We start from the raw sequence: 18,244 nt of genomic DNA on the forward strand, positions 1-18,244 counted from the left end.
GATTTTGATGAAATATGAATTGCATGTTTATAACCCCAATATCTTGGTTCCTTCCTATTTTCGTGCATATCTAATCGTAACTTCCTGAATTATGGCCCCTGATTGTACGAAAAATCGCGTTTTTAGCTTGTGGTCCCTCTAGAGGTCACAATTATTATACGATTTAAAAAAACGTTCGAATATATCACCGTTACACCGTAATGTTGTGTGTGATTGAGTTTCATGAAAATCAGACCAAAATTGCCAGACAAAATGGCCAGCCCTTTGACGCAAATAGTGTAAACATCTGGTATATCAAAGTTATGGACCCTATAGAGGCCACAATTTTGATCCGATTTCGATGAAACTTGAAATGCAAGTTTTTAACCCAAAGATCTCGGTTCCTGTCAATATTTGCGCATATAGGATCGTAACTTCCTGGATTATGGCCCCTGATTGTTCGAAAAATCGCATTTTTAGCTTGCGGATTCTCTAGAGGTTACAATTTTTTTCCGATTTTAAAAACCGTTTAAATACATCACTATTCCACCATAATGAAGGTTAAGTCGTATTTCGGGAAAATCGAAATGAAACTGCCCGACAAAATGGCCGCTCTTTGTATGCAAAATGTGTAGAAGTGTGTAATACGGAAGGTTGTGGACCCTCTAGAGGTCACAATTTTTATCCGATTTTGATGAAACTTAAAACATATCTTTATATCCCAAAGATCTCTGTCCCTTTTGATATTTGCACATTTCAGGCCATAACTTTATGGATTATTGCCTCCGATTGTACAAAATATCGCGTTTGTTTTTAGCTTGTTTTCTATCCTTCTCTTGCAAAACGTGGGCGTATCCTGTCTGGCAGCCATTGGTTTATTTATTTCTATCAAAATTAAATAACTAGATAATTTAATCTCGGTGGTTTTCTGCTGTGTCGATATATCGATACACCAATATGTGATGGATAATGGCCTCAGACTGTCCATTAAGTAAATAGAAAGAACAATAATGGATAGTTTTCTAAAAGAACAAGCCAGAAAATTCTTAAAACAACATGCACATGCTCATGAATGCATGTGACAAAACACTCCAGTCATACAATGCAATCATACACAGACAGTCCAAAATATTCGACATGGAGACGACATGTTTATAACACAGTTGAAAACAAATGAGAATATATGTGATAAGCATTTGGATACTGATTACATTTGGTAATGTACCCGATATAAAAATTGTGATGTTCTTGATATGGGGATATTAGCCGTTAACGTTGTGATGGAAAGGCTGCTCACGAAAATGATTTAGATACGTGTATTGATAATATTCTTAGTACTGTGGTTAATGTGGAGGCCACTAGCCGTCCAATTTTTTTTTTTGAAATTTAATATATACTCTGATATAAGTGACAGGATACAGGATCAAAGGCACAGACTAATTCATGAAATTCGAACTCAACTGTCAATGTCATTATGGTGTAACGGTGATATATTTGAACGGTTTTTAAAATCAAATAAAAATTGTGACCTGTACAGGTTCCACAGGCTGAAAACACGGTTTTTTTTGTTCAATCAGGGGCCATAATCCAGGAAGTTACGGTGCCATACAATATCGAAAAGAACCGAGATTTTTGGGATATATACCTATATTTCAAGTTATGGCCTGTAGAGTGTCCACAAAGACGATGTGAAAATGTTGGCGTATAAAAACGTATCATCGATCTAGTGCCGAACGTACTATTAAACGGACAAGTGTACGAAAGCCCAGAAGGCTCATTCCAAATTCCAAATTCCAAATGCGAAATTCCAAATTCCAAATGCCAAATTCCAAATTCCAAATGCCAAATATCAAATTCCAAATTCTAAATTCATGTCTTACCGATAAAATAGCAAATTGGCAGCCCCCCCTCAACTGAACAAATTAGAATTTATATAAATTGTAATTTTACACAACTAATTACTTTTAGTTTACCTATCTGGGCCGGATAAATACCCGTTCCAAATTACTAGATTCCAAATTCCAAATTCCAGTTTGGAATTCCAGATTCCAAATTCCAAATTCCAAAATTCCAAATTCCAAATTCCAAATCTCATCCGGCCAATCGGATCAGGTTTTTGCTTTTGACTAATCAGTTAGAGAGAGAGAGAGAGAGAGAAATGGGGTTTAACGTCCACTCGACACAAACTAGGTCATTTCGGGACTAACATATGTTTTTAATTTTATTTCAATAATTCGCTTGCGCGTAGGGGTCTTTAGCAGTGGAAGGAAACCCGAAGACCCGGAGAAAACCCACGAGGCTGGACAGGCGACGCTACTCCTTGTCACGTACAACCGGGGATTCGAAACCACGCCAGTTGACTCAATGACAGGCCGTATGATACAGCACGCACGTGCTAACCATTCGGCCATTCAATATTCCAGTTCGGGTTTGCTTCGGCAGATGTGAACAGTTTGGGGCAAAGCTCCTCTGCAGTGAGCTACTCTGCTACTCGGTATCCTAGGACTGGCATTTTTTTAATTTTTTTTGCTACAGCAGGAAATCTGGAATTTGGAATTTGGAATCTGGAATCTGGAATTTGGAATCTGGAATTTGGAATCTGGAATTTGGAATTTGGAATCTGGAATTTGGAATCTGGAATCTGGAATTTGGAATCTGGAATTTGGAATCTGGAATTTAGAATGAGCCTTCTGAGCTTTCGTACAAGTGACATATAACCTACGGATTTAAGTGGAATTCTTTATGTAGACAAACGCGTGAAATCAACATTCGGTCATGTGACATTTCGGTAATTATGAGGTTTTAAGTAATTTCATGTACTGTAATTTAATTTGTTCAGAGAATAAATTATCTCAAAATACATGTTCATTTTTCAGATAAATGTCTATTATTGGTAAACCTGTCCATTATTTTCAATAAATAATGGTCAGTTTTATAAATAAAAGACGATTGAAAAGCGTACATTCTCCTATATACTGGTTAAAAACATCAAAGGGTGACGTCATATCTCTGTTTTAAAGTTACAATTTCATATTTTCTAAGAAAGTCAAAACATAATTATTTCTATTTCTTTTGCTCAATAGGTAGTCAACTCACTATTATACGATCATAGGTTATCTTTCTCACACTTAAAAATCTTCACATCGGAAATAATAACACAATTACCTCCCAATTACCTCCCTTATTTTCCTATATCTATCTTCAAACGTTTGAATTTGAAGTTGAAAGTGATATTTTTGCCAATTTCTCAACTGGCAATAGTGAATTATAGGATTAATAGGATCATTCTTTAACAAGGTAGGGGGGTTGGATGGCTGAATGGTTAGCGTGCGCGCGCTGTATCATAAAGTCTGTCATTGAGTCGACTGGCGTGGTTTCGAATCCCCGGTTGTACGTGGCAAGGAGTAGGGTCGCCTGTCCAACCTCGTGGGTTTTCTCCGGGGCCTCCGGTTTCCTCCCACTGCTAAAGACCCCTACGCGCAAGCGAATTATGTAAATAAAATTAAACCATATGTTAGTCCCGAAATGACCTAGTTTGTGTCGAGTGGACGTTAAACCCCATTTCTCTCTCTCTCTTTAACAAGGTAGGACTGTTTATAGATACCATCTATTTTTAAAATATAACTTAAAAAAATGAAATTGTAACTTTAAGTATCGATACGTTCCGGCGATATATATATCGATACGTAATATAGCCGTATCGCCGTATCGTTGAAAAAATTATTCAGTTAAGAAAGACCATGAAACTTATTAATAGGTTCTAAATAACTATTAAATTATTAATTTGTTTGCATCGCCATCTCTATCTTTGTTGCAAACGATTTGTAATTTGTGATGTGCGTGGATCTTTCTTCGTCACGTGATTGTGACGTGATTTAAACAGACTGGTCTTAAACTGAAGCTAGAACCGCTTCTACTTCTGTTACTGGTTTAGTAATTACTTACTGTACTTCGAAGTTTTACTTAAATAATCCAAGAAAACTATTAAAGCTACGTTCCCAGAAAAGTATTTATCGGGTGGTTATTTTCAATAAAAGTATGGCAATTTTGGTATACATGCATATGGAAAGTAGAAATATCCAATCTTACTTGAAAAATAATGGATTCCTTGAAAAACACTCATGGAACACAAACAGGGCAAAATGTACGGGTTTCCCTAATCGACAGCCCGACGATTAGGAGTGTCAGCACGCGTGACGTCGAAAGTTGCACGCGGAGATTGAGCGCTTGATGTACTTGTTGATAAACTTTATGAAGAGTTAGATGTACAACTCTTTCTGAGATAAAAATCACGGAAAAAGACGCGGGCAGTGGATAATCCGAGAATTTAATTAGACTTTAATATTTGTAATAAATAGTCAGCGATAAAGGCAACATCGTCTTGTGTATGCAATGAATTCTCCCCCGACCTCGCACCCGTTGTGCAACGTGACAGAAACATGGCCTCTTTTGATCGATTTTTATAGCCGACTATTCCCTGGCAATTGCAATGTTTTAGGAAGGATTTGAAACAAAATTATGATGATAAATTAATTAGTTTGAATATGTTTTTAGTCCAAATATATCATCAAATCACCCAGTTTGTACCCGGGAATGTATCTTTAAATTATCATAATATAAATTAATTATTTCTTTAATAACTAAATAATAATGATACAGGTTTCACAGTTTATTTTCATTAACACGTGATTTGATGTCGGCTTCTTGACTTGCCAGTACATTTTTATACGCCCACATTGAAATGTGGTCGTATATTGTCGTCGCCCCCGTCCGTTCGTCCGTCCGTCGGTCCGGCGTCAACAAGCTAGAGGCTAAAGTTAATATCCGATTGACTTTAAATTTATACACTGTGTTTAAGGTCACGAGACGAAGAAGTCTAATAATTTTCAACGATTTCCAATAATTACTGCCAGAATTATGGCCTTTGATCACTTTGAAGAATCTTGTGTACGCTCTAGAGGCTAAATTTAATATCCGATTGACTCGATATGTATACACAGTGTTTAAGGTCATGAGACGAAGAAGTCTATTAATTTTTAAAGAGTTATGGTCCTTGATCACTTTGAAAAATATTGTGGACGCTCTAGAGGCTACATTTAATATCCAATTGACTTGAAATTTATACACAGTGTTGAAGGTCATGACACAAAGAAGTCTATTAATTACCAACGATTTCCAATATTACTGTCAGAGTTATGGCCCATGATCACTTTGAAAAATCTTGTGTACGCTCTAGAGACTAAATTTAATATCCGATTGACTTTACATTTATACACAGTGTTTGAGGTCACGAGACTAAGAAGCCTATTGATTTTCAACGATTTCCGATAATTACTGCCAGGGTTGTGACCCTTGATCACTTTGAAAAATCTTGACATTAAATTTAAACACAGTGTTTAAGGTCGTGAGACGAAGAAGCCCAGTGATTACTACCAGAGTTATAGCCCATGATCACTTTGAAAAATCTTGTGGGTGCTCTAGAGACCAAAGTTATCATCTAATTGACTTTAGAATGATGCACAGAGTTTAAGGTCTTGAGATGAACAAGTATATTGATTTTCAATGAATTTTGTTAACTTGATCAGCTAAATCCATGATATTAAATGTTTCGTATACTAAACGTTAGCATGGGACAGAACTAAAAGCCAAACAAATTCTAATGATTCTCTGATAATTACTTAATACTCTTAATCAGATTTTAGTGTATTATAGATGTTTCATTGCCGACAATAGAAAAAATATGCGACAACTCTTGTTGACTGCCCGGACGACATAGCTGCTGTGGGCGTATGTTTCGTTGCCTGGCAACCTATCTTTTATTGTCAGGTCACACATTCACGCCGTTTATTTTGGTAACTGATTCAGTCGCGCGTGCTATACTGTTCTCGTCTGCTACTATGTCCGGCAAAAGTAAGTCAAAGGTTTGGCATCACTTTTAATCACCAAGCAGCAAAAGAAACGTAAGGTTGGTATGTTACTCTGAATAGACGCATTGCATAAAACTTGCCAAATGTTTTTATTGTATATTTGTGACCACATCTCCAACTTTACCTGAGCAATAAGGCTCCTTCCCAAACACAGAATTGCGCCCAGGAAATGTTCTCAAAAACTCAACCTGACTTCTGAGATGGTAATGTGTTCTCCATGATTTTCATGTAACTCATGCTACACGTGCTGTTCACCGGAACCAGCCCTATAAAATGTACCCCCATACCTGGTTGAATCATTCACACTACAAAGTCAGCAGCATGCCACGACTCACGACAGCTCAGAGGAACCAGGTGTTTGGAAAACTCGACGCTGGCCACACTGCCCAAGCCATTGCCAATCACTTCCAGGTCAATGTTCGGACCATCTACAGGCTTCAGCCACGCTTTCGGGCCACCAACACCACGGATGATCGCCAACGACCAAGGGTTACCACAAGACGACAAGACCGCCATGTTGTGCGACAGCACGTGCAGAATCCCTTCACACAGGCATCTGAGACAGCACGTCAGACAGTGGGAACACACGGAAGACCCATAAGTACCGATACAGTGCGCCGACGTCGTAGACCTTACCGTGGGCCGAACCTCAACCCTCGCCATCGACGTGAACGTCAACAGTTTACCCAACAACACCAGAACAGGCGACACAGGCAATGGAGGGCTGTTCTGTTCACAGATGAGAGTCGGTATTGTGTATCATCTGCAAATGACAGGACCAGAATATGGCGTTATTCTGACCAATGTGTCATGGAACGAGACTCATGGGGGGGGGGGGGTCGTCCTGAACTAGAGAGTGGGTCCTGTGGTGTTCCAGGGAGAGGAGGCAGCATCACAGCTGTGCGCTACATCGATCAAGCTCTCAGACCCCACCTCATACCACATTTCGCACGTCATCGAAACAACGTTTTCCAGCATGACAACGCCCGTGCCTACACCGCCAGAGTTACTCGGGACTTTCTACAGCCGAAGGGTGTCAATGTTATGCACTGGCCAGCCCTTAGTCCGGACGTAAACCCGATTGAACATCTTTGGGATGAAATTTAGAGGAGATTTAAAACGTCGTACCGAGACCAAACACAGCCGATGGATTGCGCCAGGCTTTTCTCAGAGTGTGGTTCCAGGTGCCAATGGCGTTCATCAATTGTCTGGCCAGGTGCCAATGGCGTTCATCAATTGTCTGGTCCACTCCATGTAAGGACGCTGCGCTACTGTTATTGACACTCGGGGTGGACACACTAGATACTGTTGTATAGACTGTGTACAGACTCTAAACCTTCTCATAATGTTTTGGAATTGTGATGAATTAATCACTAATGTGTCGACATACTGTTCACAAAAAATTGCTTTGATCCATTTAGTAAGTCGTTTTCTAGAATGGTTTGATTATTTTATGGTTGTAACGTGACAATTGTGTCGTTTGTCTATCATCGATGAATGAATAAAAACTTTTGTAAGTTACGTGACTAGTTACGTGATAGACAAAAACTACAAATTGTGTTATGATGAAATGCCATGGTGCCGTATCAGCTTCTTTTGACTACGTCATTTTCTGATACTGGCAACTGTAGAAAAATGATAATATTTTAGACCATCGACTTATGAAACGCGAACGTTTCATGGAATATTACTGAAGTGAACTTCAAGCTGGTACGTGAATTACGATATGGAAAATCTTCAAGAATTATTTTGGTTGACGTCTAGTTATATTAAACATACATTATGCAAGAGCTAAATCTGCCTATTGCAAGTCTTTATTTAGGCTTTAGATGTTATAGAAATTATTAATTAGACCTCTATTTATATGACAAGCTCAAAATCAACTCTGTAGACCCTCGGATGGTTTGGATACAGCTTGGATTTAAACAGTCGTCCATTAAAAATTAAATCAATAAATGGCCGACCAAGCTAACGTTTACCGTTAGTCACTGACGCCACCACCGGACACTGCCGATGAAAGGCTCACCAAACAGGGGTACCATAACCATTGAGAATGTTACTTGATAATCGAGAACATGTGGGTGGAGTTATCGTCTGTCAATCAAACGATCGGCAATTCTCGTAGACGGTGCGGACATAGCGTATGCCTACTTCTAGTCCAAACTTCCAACGGGTACAACTTCGTTTAGAATAATTCTCTCTTTTTTATCATCTATTTTTGAATTATTATAGCAAGAATTATTAATTAGACATTAATTAACTGATCCCGGTCATAATCAACTCACGATGGCATCGGATTTCTCCGATATTAAATAGATTAGAACGGTTAAGCCATATTTTGATTTAATATAAAAGTAGAGGAACGAGACTTAGCTTCGAACAACCAGCACAGTGGTTGCAATAATTGCACACGTCTTGTCAAACCTTCAAAGGATAATATCTTCGCCTAGAATAGTAGGAGAACATTTGAACTCTTTCGGGTTACTCACTCCTTAAAAATAGACCGTTGCCGCCACTGACGTCTATACGTCAGACCCATTGTTTGCCGTATTTCTTTATTAGGACTTTTATAAATAATATTTGTTAATGGCAGAAATTTAAAACTTAACAACAAAATGAACCCATTGCGACGAATGTGTTTCATTCTGGGTGGGGTTGTTGCTGTCCATATATTTGAATTAGGAGAAAACCCAGAAATTAAATTATCTTGAAATCTAATTTTGGTCGAAAAACCGTAAATAATAATCATTATTTCATTAGCGTAGATTTATTAACACCGATAAGAAAAGTCACGTTTTTAATAAATGGTATTTAAAATAGACGCCTTCTGGTATTATCAACACAAGAGTATTCATTCGTTTCGTTATAAATTCTCCGACAATTTTATATTTTAGCGCAGAATGACAAATTCGTTGGAAATAAATGAAATTACGATCACCAAGTCGTATTATTCCTATTTTGTGACGTTCGCCATTCGCCGTTTTTGGGAAAATCACAGACACCGGCAGGAAAACGCGTTTGCGACAGTCTAATTTACCAATTTTTCTGGGGGAGGCCTACACCCCCTCCTTAAACGGGAATTTATTCGGGCATTTCTCGGGCCTATTATTGAGGCCATTTTATTTTTAAGTGGATGCGATGATGCATTTCAGTTGTTTTGAAAAAAAAAGTATATGCCAAAGTATGTTTTCCAGTCGGCGCCGATGGACCCCGGGTACTTATGGGGCATTAAACAGATGAGTATAGTAACTGAACAACTTGCCTTGGACCAAAAAGTGTCGAAGTTTGGTACAAATTTATGGAGAAAACGACTTGGGCTTCCACTGACGGCTTCTAGATTCGATTTCACAGTCGAGTTAATATTTCCATAATATTCAGAATCAATTAATCTGTCTTTGTTTTATTTATTTCGCTAAATAAAATTAGGAAAATGAAAAAAAAATCATTCCAGAATTGCAACACGGGCGATGCCAACGTTTTTAGCTGTTAGCGTACTCAATGCCAATACTTTTGCAACCCTATGGACATTTTTTCCTTAACTTTCAAATATTGGTCATCGTCTTGTTCTTGGGGCTGTGTCATTGACAGAATCGAATGAAATGAAATACCAGTCCCTTTTGATGCTTGTTTTTCGGTATTCGTAGGTTGTTTAGTCCTTGATTCTATCGTATAACAAAAATAAGGGGGAAAAAAGATACTCGCAATGTTCCCTGGTCTTTTGGAAAATACATACCTTTTCTCTATTTTCACCCCCAAAAAATGCCATTGGGACGATAAGGTAATCGCTTGTCTTCATTTGACTATTGGAACCAGAAGCTGTTTAACTGCCTCGCTGGATGAAAAATTTGTGCTTTGAAAATCATAAATCCGTGCTTTAAAAAACAATGCGCATTCTTCTGAATCTGAGTGTGTATTGAAAAAATTGTACGAGGAAATAAAATGGGGTTTAATGTCTTTCTTTTCTGAACAAATCAGGCTAAATGAAGAGGAGCGTAGACAATACAGTGTCCTACGAGGGCGTTTCTGTCTGCTATTAATTGAATTTAAATTGCCATGATTTCTTTTACGCGTACGTCAACGTAAGTATATAAGGCACCGTGGTATTTCGTACCTTTCGAATAACTAGATACTCATGGCGAAACTACACTGGAAAATCCTGGGGAACTCTCTCGGTCAACACCGGGATCGAACCCCGAACCTTCTGGTGAGCCAGGGTCTTACTCGGGGCATGGGGAAACTGGATGCCATCAGACAGCAATCGTTTTGATCGTCGATCACGTGGTTTGGTTTGATATATCTATAGAGCGGAATTTCCCCATAATTCTAACTCCTAACCTAGTAATGCGAATGCTAATACTTCTATGCATTTAACTTCTTACTAGTAATGCGAATGCTAATACTTCTATGCATTTAACTTTTTACTAACACATGTTAAATTGGCTATTTACACATGTAAAAATGCTAATTTATGTGACTTATTTTTTAAATATTGCAGTTTGAATTTGTATGTTGCTCTATTTCCATTATTACTTTCAATTTATTGTAGTCTGTTTTGTTTCGTCTGTTTTCACCGCGGCTCCCGATGATTTGGAAGCCTGGTCCGATATAATGATATCAAAAATACTTTACTTGTGTGCGTAACATATTTCATAATTTTGAGGGGAAGAGATACGCTAAACTAAGCATGACGTAATGAGTTCTTGCTATATATTATTCTTTTAGAAAACTAATAGACCAGAACAATCGATAGTGCATTATTTGTGAAACTGTACGACAAAATATCTAGAATTGTTTGCTTTTGTACGTAAAATATTTTATTATTTTTGACAGAAAAATGTAATGTCTGTCGGGTTGGAGAAAAGGCGCGTTTTTACATGTTCCCAATGAGCCACCATACAATTCTAAACAGCGCCATCTATTACCAAAATGAGAATTAGAATTATGTCGCCTTTACCACGAAACATTTGTGAAATGTCAAAATGTTAACGAAACTAAACTGACTACAATAAATTAAAAGTAATAATGGAAATAGAACAAATTACAAATTCAAACTGCAATATCTAATAAATAAGTCATATAAATTTAACATGTTAGTAGGCCTAAGAAGTTTTAAAAATGCATAGATAGAGCGGGAGCCCAGGGGGTTAACCTAGCTGAAAAGTGTACCAATTCTCTCCTATATCATATCAATGCATGTATATCTGGTATCATCAGAATATAAGTCTGCCAGGTTACTGGTGGTGGGTGTGGTATTCAACACCCAAAATGCAATGCCCCCCAACTAGGCTAGATTAGCTCAAAAGCGTACCACGTGAAAATCGTATAGCAGTGTACAGTACATTTTCAGGTATTACAAAAACACTCTGACAGACATTTCTAGTGGTTGGGTAACCCCTAACAGACACGCCCAAAAATGCCACGCCCCCATCTAGTTTAGATTAGCCGGCACTGTTCCCGTGGTCCAAAAAATTAAAAATTGTGCCAGGATGCACAATCTTTATGTAACTTTTCATGTCCACAGGTTTGTTTTGTTAGTTGCACTTGCTCTTTGAGTGGAGTTTTTGCCCTTCGTACTGAAGAATGTGGTATGTCTGTGTATATTGTGCCCTGTGTTAGTAGGTATATCTTGCGTAATTGTTTGTGTGCCATGCTGTGCCCCTGCACCTACTATTAAAATCGGTTCTGGTGAACAAGCATCGGGGCCAATTAATTAAATTGCCCACTATATAATAATTTTCTCCCTGTCGACCTATCGGCACCAACCTGTTTCACAGAGAATTACGAGTCTAGTAATATCTCTGTCAAAGATGACTGCCTTAACACGTGCCGTCACAGCACTCGGCGTCAATCATTGGCTGAATGGCGCGTGCATTGTTTACATAAGACGTTACTGCTTCGGGCGGAATGCTGCCTTTTAGTCATTTTAATACCCATTTATACTAAATAGGAAATAATTTTTACCTACAAATACATCAAACGCCTTTATTTATTTTTCCAATACATAAAAAAATGTTTTAGAATTTAATTTGTCGCAGGAAAAAAGTTAATATTCCTGGCTCATTAAGTCGCATCGATGTCATCCTTATCAGTGATTGTAGCGGCCTAGCGAAAATTCACTGCTGATCAGTGTGTATCGGCACAAGTCTTGTTTTTTGTGTGTTTTTTGGTTTGTTTGTTGTTTTTTTGGGGGCGGGGGGGGGGGGGGTTGGTGCGGTAAGAAGCCTTTGTTGCAAATGTTCAGTTGAGTTGGGCAACTTAAAGGGAGGCAACTATACATTTATGGACGTAACCTTTCCGACCACTAAGGATTTGTCCACATTTAAGACTTTTCGGTTTCATACAAACTAAGCATGACGTTATTCTTATAAACGATAATGATTACTTTATTCTCACAATCATTTATGATTTTATAATGTCAAAAACATACCACTTTACAAAGAAGGATTCAAAATTTTGCTAATGTTCCAGTGCAATCGATAAAATGTCCTGCCATATTAGATAACGATAATGTCTGAGCATGTTGTAATATACTGTTCTGTCAATATCCATTATCATACATCTGACCCGTATCTGGCGGAATAGGGCGAATGGTATTCCTGTGATGCCATTGTCTTTCCATTTGGCGTCGTGCATCTTTATTATTCTGGTCATCACAGTTGCCAGAAAAGCCGGTGATCATGATGTATACTGCCCACAGGCACAAGAAGGGGTCTAGAGTGTCTAAAGATCCATCGCATCGATTATACTGAGTTAATCGGTTTCGAATATTTATAGTATGTCCTACATACGAACGTTGTGGCTGACGTGTAATCACAATTAAATAGACGAATCCAGTTTCTGTATTTTGGGTAACTTTACGACGAAATAAAACCTTTAAGAACAACAATCAAAAGGAGACGTTTTGTTTAACTTCAAGGACCACAGCAAATTGCAGCGATTTCATTAGCTGATAAGTCGGTTAGCAGTTATTTGCTCCAGCTTCTAACCTAGTATAACTAACATAATTAGAACAAACCTCAATGTTCATTTCAACATATACAATCAAATTTTAATGCATCATGCGTAGGGGTGGTTCCAACAATGGGGTCGATCGTGTAAAACGCCGAATGGCTTCACCCGCGCGCAGCGGATTAACTCGAATTCTATGACGAAAATCGTGGACAGAAATGTGCATCCCATACCCGGTTGATCCGCGTAATTATATTTTGCTAGTCAAAGGTTGAACTCTTCTTTCATAATCAGTAAATGACTGTCATACGCCGCCGTTATGAAGGGCAGAAAAAAATATCGTCATTCCCTACCCTATGGACTGTCGCTGAAAAGTAGTGCCCGGAATTTGAAATGGGTCGCTGCGCGTCACAAAAGAAAGAAGGACGGCGAGGACAGAACAGGACACAGGACAGAAGAAAGAAAAAAATGACTGACAAACAACACAAAAAAAGAAGTGTACTACAAGGAAAGAACTTTATGAGTTTAACCTCATTATACCGAGAACCGTGTAATTCATCTTTTAACCTCTACTTAGTTCTTCATTGAAGCTAAAGAAATACTTTGTTACTTCCTTAGAGAAGAATTTTCAGTTATCATCACAGAAGTAAACAAATATCATCACAAGTTCGTGAGGTTCATGAGCTTATGATGATATTCGTCTACTTCTGTGAGTTCGAAGATTCTCACTATATTATGTGATGAGCGTCAACAGAACTGTCAAATACGCGTACTGTATGTATATTATAATTTGCATTATTTTCATAACGGAGAATAAAAGGTTTTTGTTTTTGACACTGAAGAGAATTCTCAAATTCATCTAATGATAGTGCGCTTAGGTCATTCTGTTATCTAATTGTATCAGGAAATCAAAAATTTGCCTTGTTCCGCTTTGGTCTGAAATGCTTGGAAAATGGGTTTGCGGTTGTCAATTTTCAAAATGTTCCTGGGAGGCCGTAACTAGCTCAGAGCGACGAGGGGGCTGGAAGTGTTCTCAGGGGTGCTGTAAAATTGACGGACAATGAATGTTAGACAATTTTTTTACAGGGGGGGGGGGGGATTTTTTGCAGGTGGGGAGGGGGGACTGCGCCCTGCTTGTTACGGGCGTGTAATGATGACAGGCATTACAGGAATCTTTATACTTCTTGGATTTGACCAATTTGTGTCCGGTTTGACCAAAGTGAAATTTTGTCGTTACGGTTTATGGCCGATGTGGAAACAGCCTTTCAAAACAGCGTCTCGTCTTCATTACCCCAGTTTAGGAGCAGAACAGTAGAACGTTAAACCATATTTCATTTCAAAACAGCGTAACTGATTTAAGGAAACTGCCAATCAAAACAAGTTATACAACTATGGAAACTGCGATTCAAACTAGGTAACTACGATACACTACAAAAACAAGCCAGCAGTGAGGCTGATGTCCCATCCGACACATATTAATTTATCGCACATTTATCTTTTTCAAAAGTATCAAGCAATCAACCTGATTATCAAATGTACACTAAGCTCATCACATAAAATCAAAGTTATCTTGGCCTAAGGCATTGACCAATGAAATTGCTTAGCTCTACTTAACTTTAGCTCGAAGTGTTAATCATTGAACTCTGTCAAGACATTCACCTAATGAACATCTACATCAACTAAAAGCAGAGTTGTTATGTTCCAAAGTCTTGACCAATCAAATTCCTTATCGCTCCTTAGTCTAAGCAGAAAGTTCTCATCATCGAACTTAGTAAAAGTAAAGATATAATGAATCTATACTCGGAGTTTCATCAATCTCACTTAATTATAACCAAAGTTATCGTGTCCCAAAGCATCAAGCAATCAGATTGCTTATCTCTGCTTACCCTAAGTAGACAATGTTTATCATCAAACTGGATCAAAGCATTCACCTAATGCACGCCTACACCAAGTTTGAACATTCTACCACAATTAGGAGAGTTATTGTGTTCCAAAGTCTCGACCAATCAAATTGCTTATTGTTCTGCTTCCCCTGAGCAGAAAATGCTCATTATCGAACTTAGTAAAGGTATTGATGTAATAAAACTATACACCAAGTTTCACCACTCTTGCTTAATTAGAACTAAAGTTATCGTGTCCCAAAGCACCAACCAATCAAATTGCTTATCTCTGCTTACCCAGAGCAGAAAATGCCCCTCTTCGAACTCCATCAAGGCATTGACCTAATAAATACCTACAGCAAGTTTGAACATTCTAGCTCAATTAGAAGGAGAGTTATTGTGTCCCAGAAAGTGTGACAGACAGACAGACAGACGGACGAACCCATTTTAATAGTCTCCTGCTTTCTTCGAAAGGCGGGGGACACAAAGAAATACAACATTCAAGCGTTTCTTCTACCATTTTCGATTTTTTTTAAGTAGGATCTTTAAATGTAGTTGTCTCCCTTGAACAAATTCCAGCGCTCAAAATTACCCGATGCCCGCGCCACTAGATTCCACAGATGGTGAATGACCAACTGCAACCTACTTAATAATTACCATTGTTTACGATAAAAAAAATAAATGAAATAAATATCAACGTCTACAAGTGATTCTCGAAAACCTACTTACAACTTATGCTGTATTTTAAACTCTTTTCTATTCATTAATTCTTACAAATTCTACCAAAGTTTTCAGAAATACTTTAAAATGCCGATGAATTCTGCACAATTCTACCACTGATTACTGCCAAGCATGATGGGAATATTGAGGGAGCTATTTAATATATTCATATAAATTTTAACCTATAAAATAAAACATAATTTATAGTTTGTTGGCTACTATTTTCTTCATTTTGTTAATTTGTTTTGGTGCTTTTTTTTCTACCAAGGATATTCGACTCATAGTTATCCAGTCTTAAATAATCGGACCAGGTGTGAACTATATTTTTGTTTAAGAACTTGAAAAATATTTTTGAAATATCAAGCAGGGCCATAACTAGCTCAGAGCAACGAGGGGAGCGGGAGGTGTTCTCAGGGGTGCTGTAAAATTGATGAACAATGTATATCTCTTTTTTTGTATGGTCGAAAATTTTTTCACAGGGGGAGTGTGGGGGGACTTTTTGCCGGGGGGGGGGGGCTGATGTCAAGCAATCATTAGAAAAATAATAGTTGCAATATACCACATTTTATTCCACAAAGTATAGGCCTACTTTTGAATAGTTTTAGTGCACATATGAACCATTTGACAAAGAGTGCAAATCGGAATTTTTTCATCAAAAGACGCATATGTTCCAATGAGTCACAATAGTATATCTAAAAACATTTTAATGTTTCAAAAATGATTTTAAAAGAATGAAAATGAATGGTCGTTTGTATGAAAAATACTGTAAAACAAAAGCAATGCTAAAAAAATGAAGATAATCAGGTCCATAACTATGTGAGTAATTAGTTCAGGTGGATTAAATTCAATAAGCATCAACATTAGAGTATTAGGATTAAAGGACAAAATTGGTGTCAGTCATTATCACATATGTGATAGAACTAATTAAACACGTTCCAAATATAATTTTAACACAGAGATCATTGCTACGACAGCTGAGTAATACAGGTTTCCTGAATCGGAAGTGATGAACGCCAAAGGAAAACACGAGTCATACCTCTATATAACTGACTGATGTGACGAGTGATAACAGATACACGGCCGGATTTCTGCTCACTAATACTTCCTTCCAAGAACAAAAGTTGTAATGTTGGAGACATTAGTACAGACTATAATCACACAGTTTCAGATTTTTAGGTGCTCATCTACCGGGTTCTATCGGTTCGAAAATACGAGGCAATTTTCGAAAATTTGTGTCTAAAACCATATTCGAGTAGTGAAGACTGGTGCGTTTTCATATGTTTCTTATGTAGTACTACCTGCAATCTCTGGATAGGCGAAGATTTGGGTCTATATCTATTACTTTGTAGCTGTTGAGCACAACAAAATCCAGAAAATATACAATTACACCAAAATTTTTTTCGGTTTTTATGACTAAGTAGCATGCGAACCCTACTGCACTGTGAGCTGTATATCTTCACCAGAAAGGTAAAAATAAGATATCTGAAACTCGAGTAAACTATTGATACATATTTTGTTTCGACAACTCATCGGTAACTCATGAAACTCAAATGCCCGTATCTCAGTCAATTTTCAAGCTACAGACCACAAATTATTCACAGTTTCTCGTTTTTACATGTACAATAACATATATGTTTTCCTGATTTTTTCGAGGGTGTCGATTTCCCACCCCTGGCCCGCTTGACATGGAATGACCCACGGGCGAATTTCTGCTCACTAATAATTCCTGTGAGGCTGTTAGCGGATATCTGATAATTCAAAAAAGTAAATGAATGTCATTAGATAAAGGAAAACGAGAAAAATAGAAATAGTTCGTAAATTCCCTTGTTTTTTATTTTATTTTTCTCTTATCTAGTGACAGACAATTGTTTTTTCAAATTGTCAGATATCCTCTCACACTCTCATATAACAACTTTTGGTCTTCCAAGGAATTATTAGTGAGCAGAAATTTGCCCGTGAATCTGTTATCATTCGTCACTTCCCTTTCTTGAAAGCTTAATAACGCATCTATCGTAACAATAATCTCTGTGTTAAAATTATATTTGGAATGTTTTTAATCAGCTCTATCACATATGTGATAATGACTGGCACCATTATTGATATCAATTAATTGACGAAGAAATTGAACGTGTATGGGGGACATTGACGGCGAATTAATTGATATAATTTAATTGAATCAATTAATTGACGGATCAAAGTTCCTTTGATATTTATTGACGGCTCGTCAATTATTAAATAGACCGTGTGTGCTAGTGCCAGAGATGCTTTCATCTCGAAGTTTTCGATCAGAATGAAAATTGACGCTAAAACATTGATCGTGTGTGGGAAATGTCAATTTCGACAATTAATTTATATCAATTAATTGACGAAAAAATTGAACGTGTATGGGCCGCTTAAGGAAGTTTTGACTAGGATTTGGACCAAAACAAGTACGGATCATCCTTAGGGTATGGGGTGTTGGGTGATCTACATTTGTTGACAAGAATATACAACCTTTGGTAAACTGTCCTCTATCAAATTCCTAGACATAACTCTACAATTTGCAATGGAAAATTACTCATTTTCGATGGGATCGCGAGTCTTCCTTGTACCAAAAGAATAATCCCAAAAAGTTTTAAAGAAAGGTTGCCAGGCAACAAAAGACATATCGTACGGTATACAGCTGGCAAGGTGTCAGACCAATCGATCCATAAAGATTGTCAAACTAAGAATCTTTTGGTAAATCAGAATTAAAATCTGTATACTATATAATGATATCATTGCCACATTAACAATATTCTATAATCAAGG

The sequence above is a fragment of the Patella vulgata genome, chromosome 4 (genome assembly GCF_932274485.2).
Source record: "Patella vulgata chromosome 4, xgPatVulg1.2, whole genome shotgun sequence".
NCBI lineage: Eukaryota > Metazoa > Mollusca > Gastropoda > Patellidae > Patella > Patella vulgata.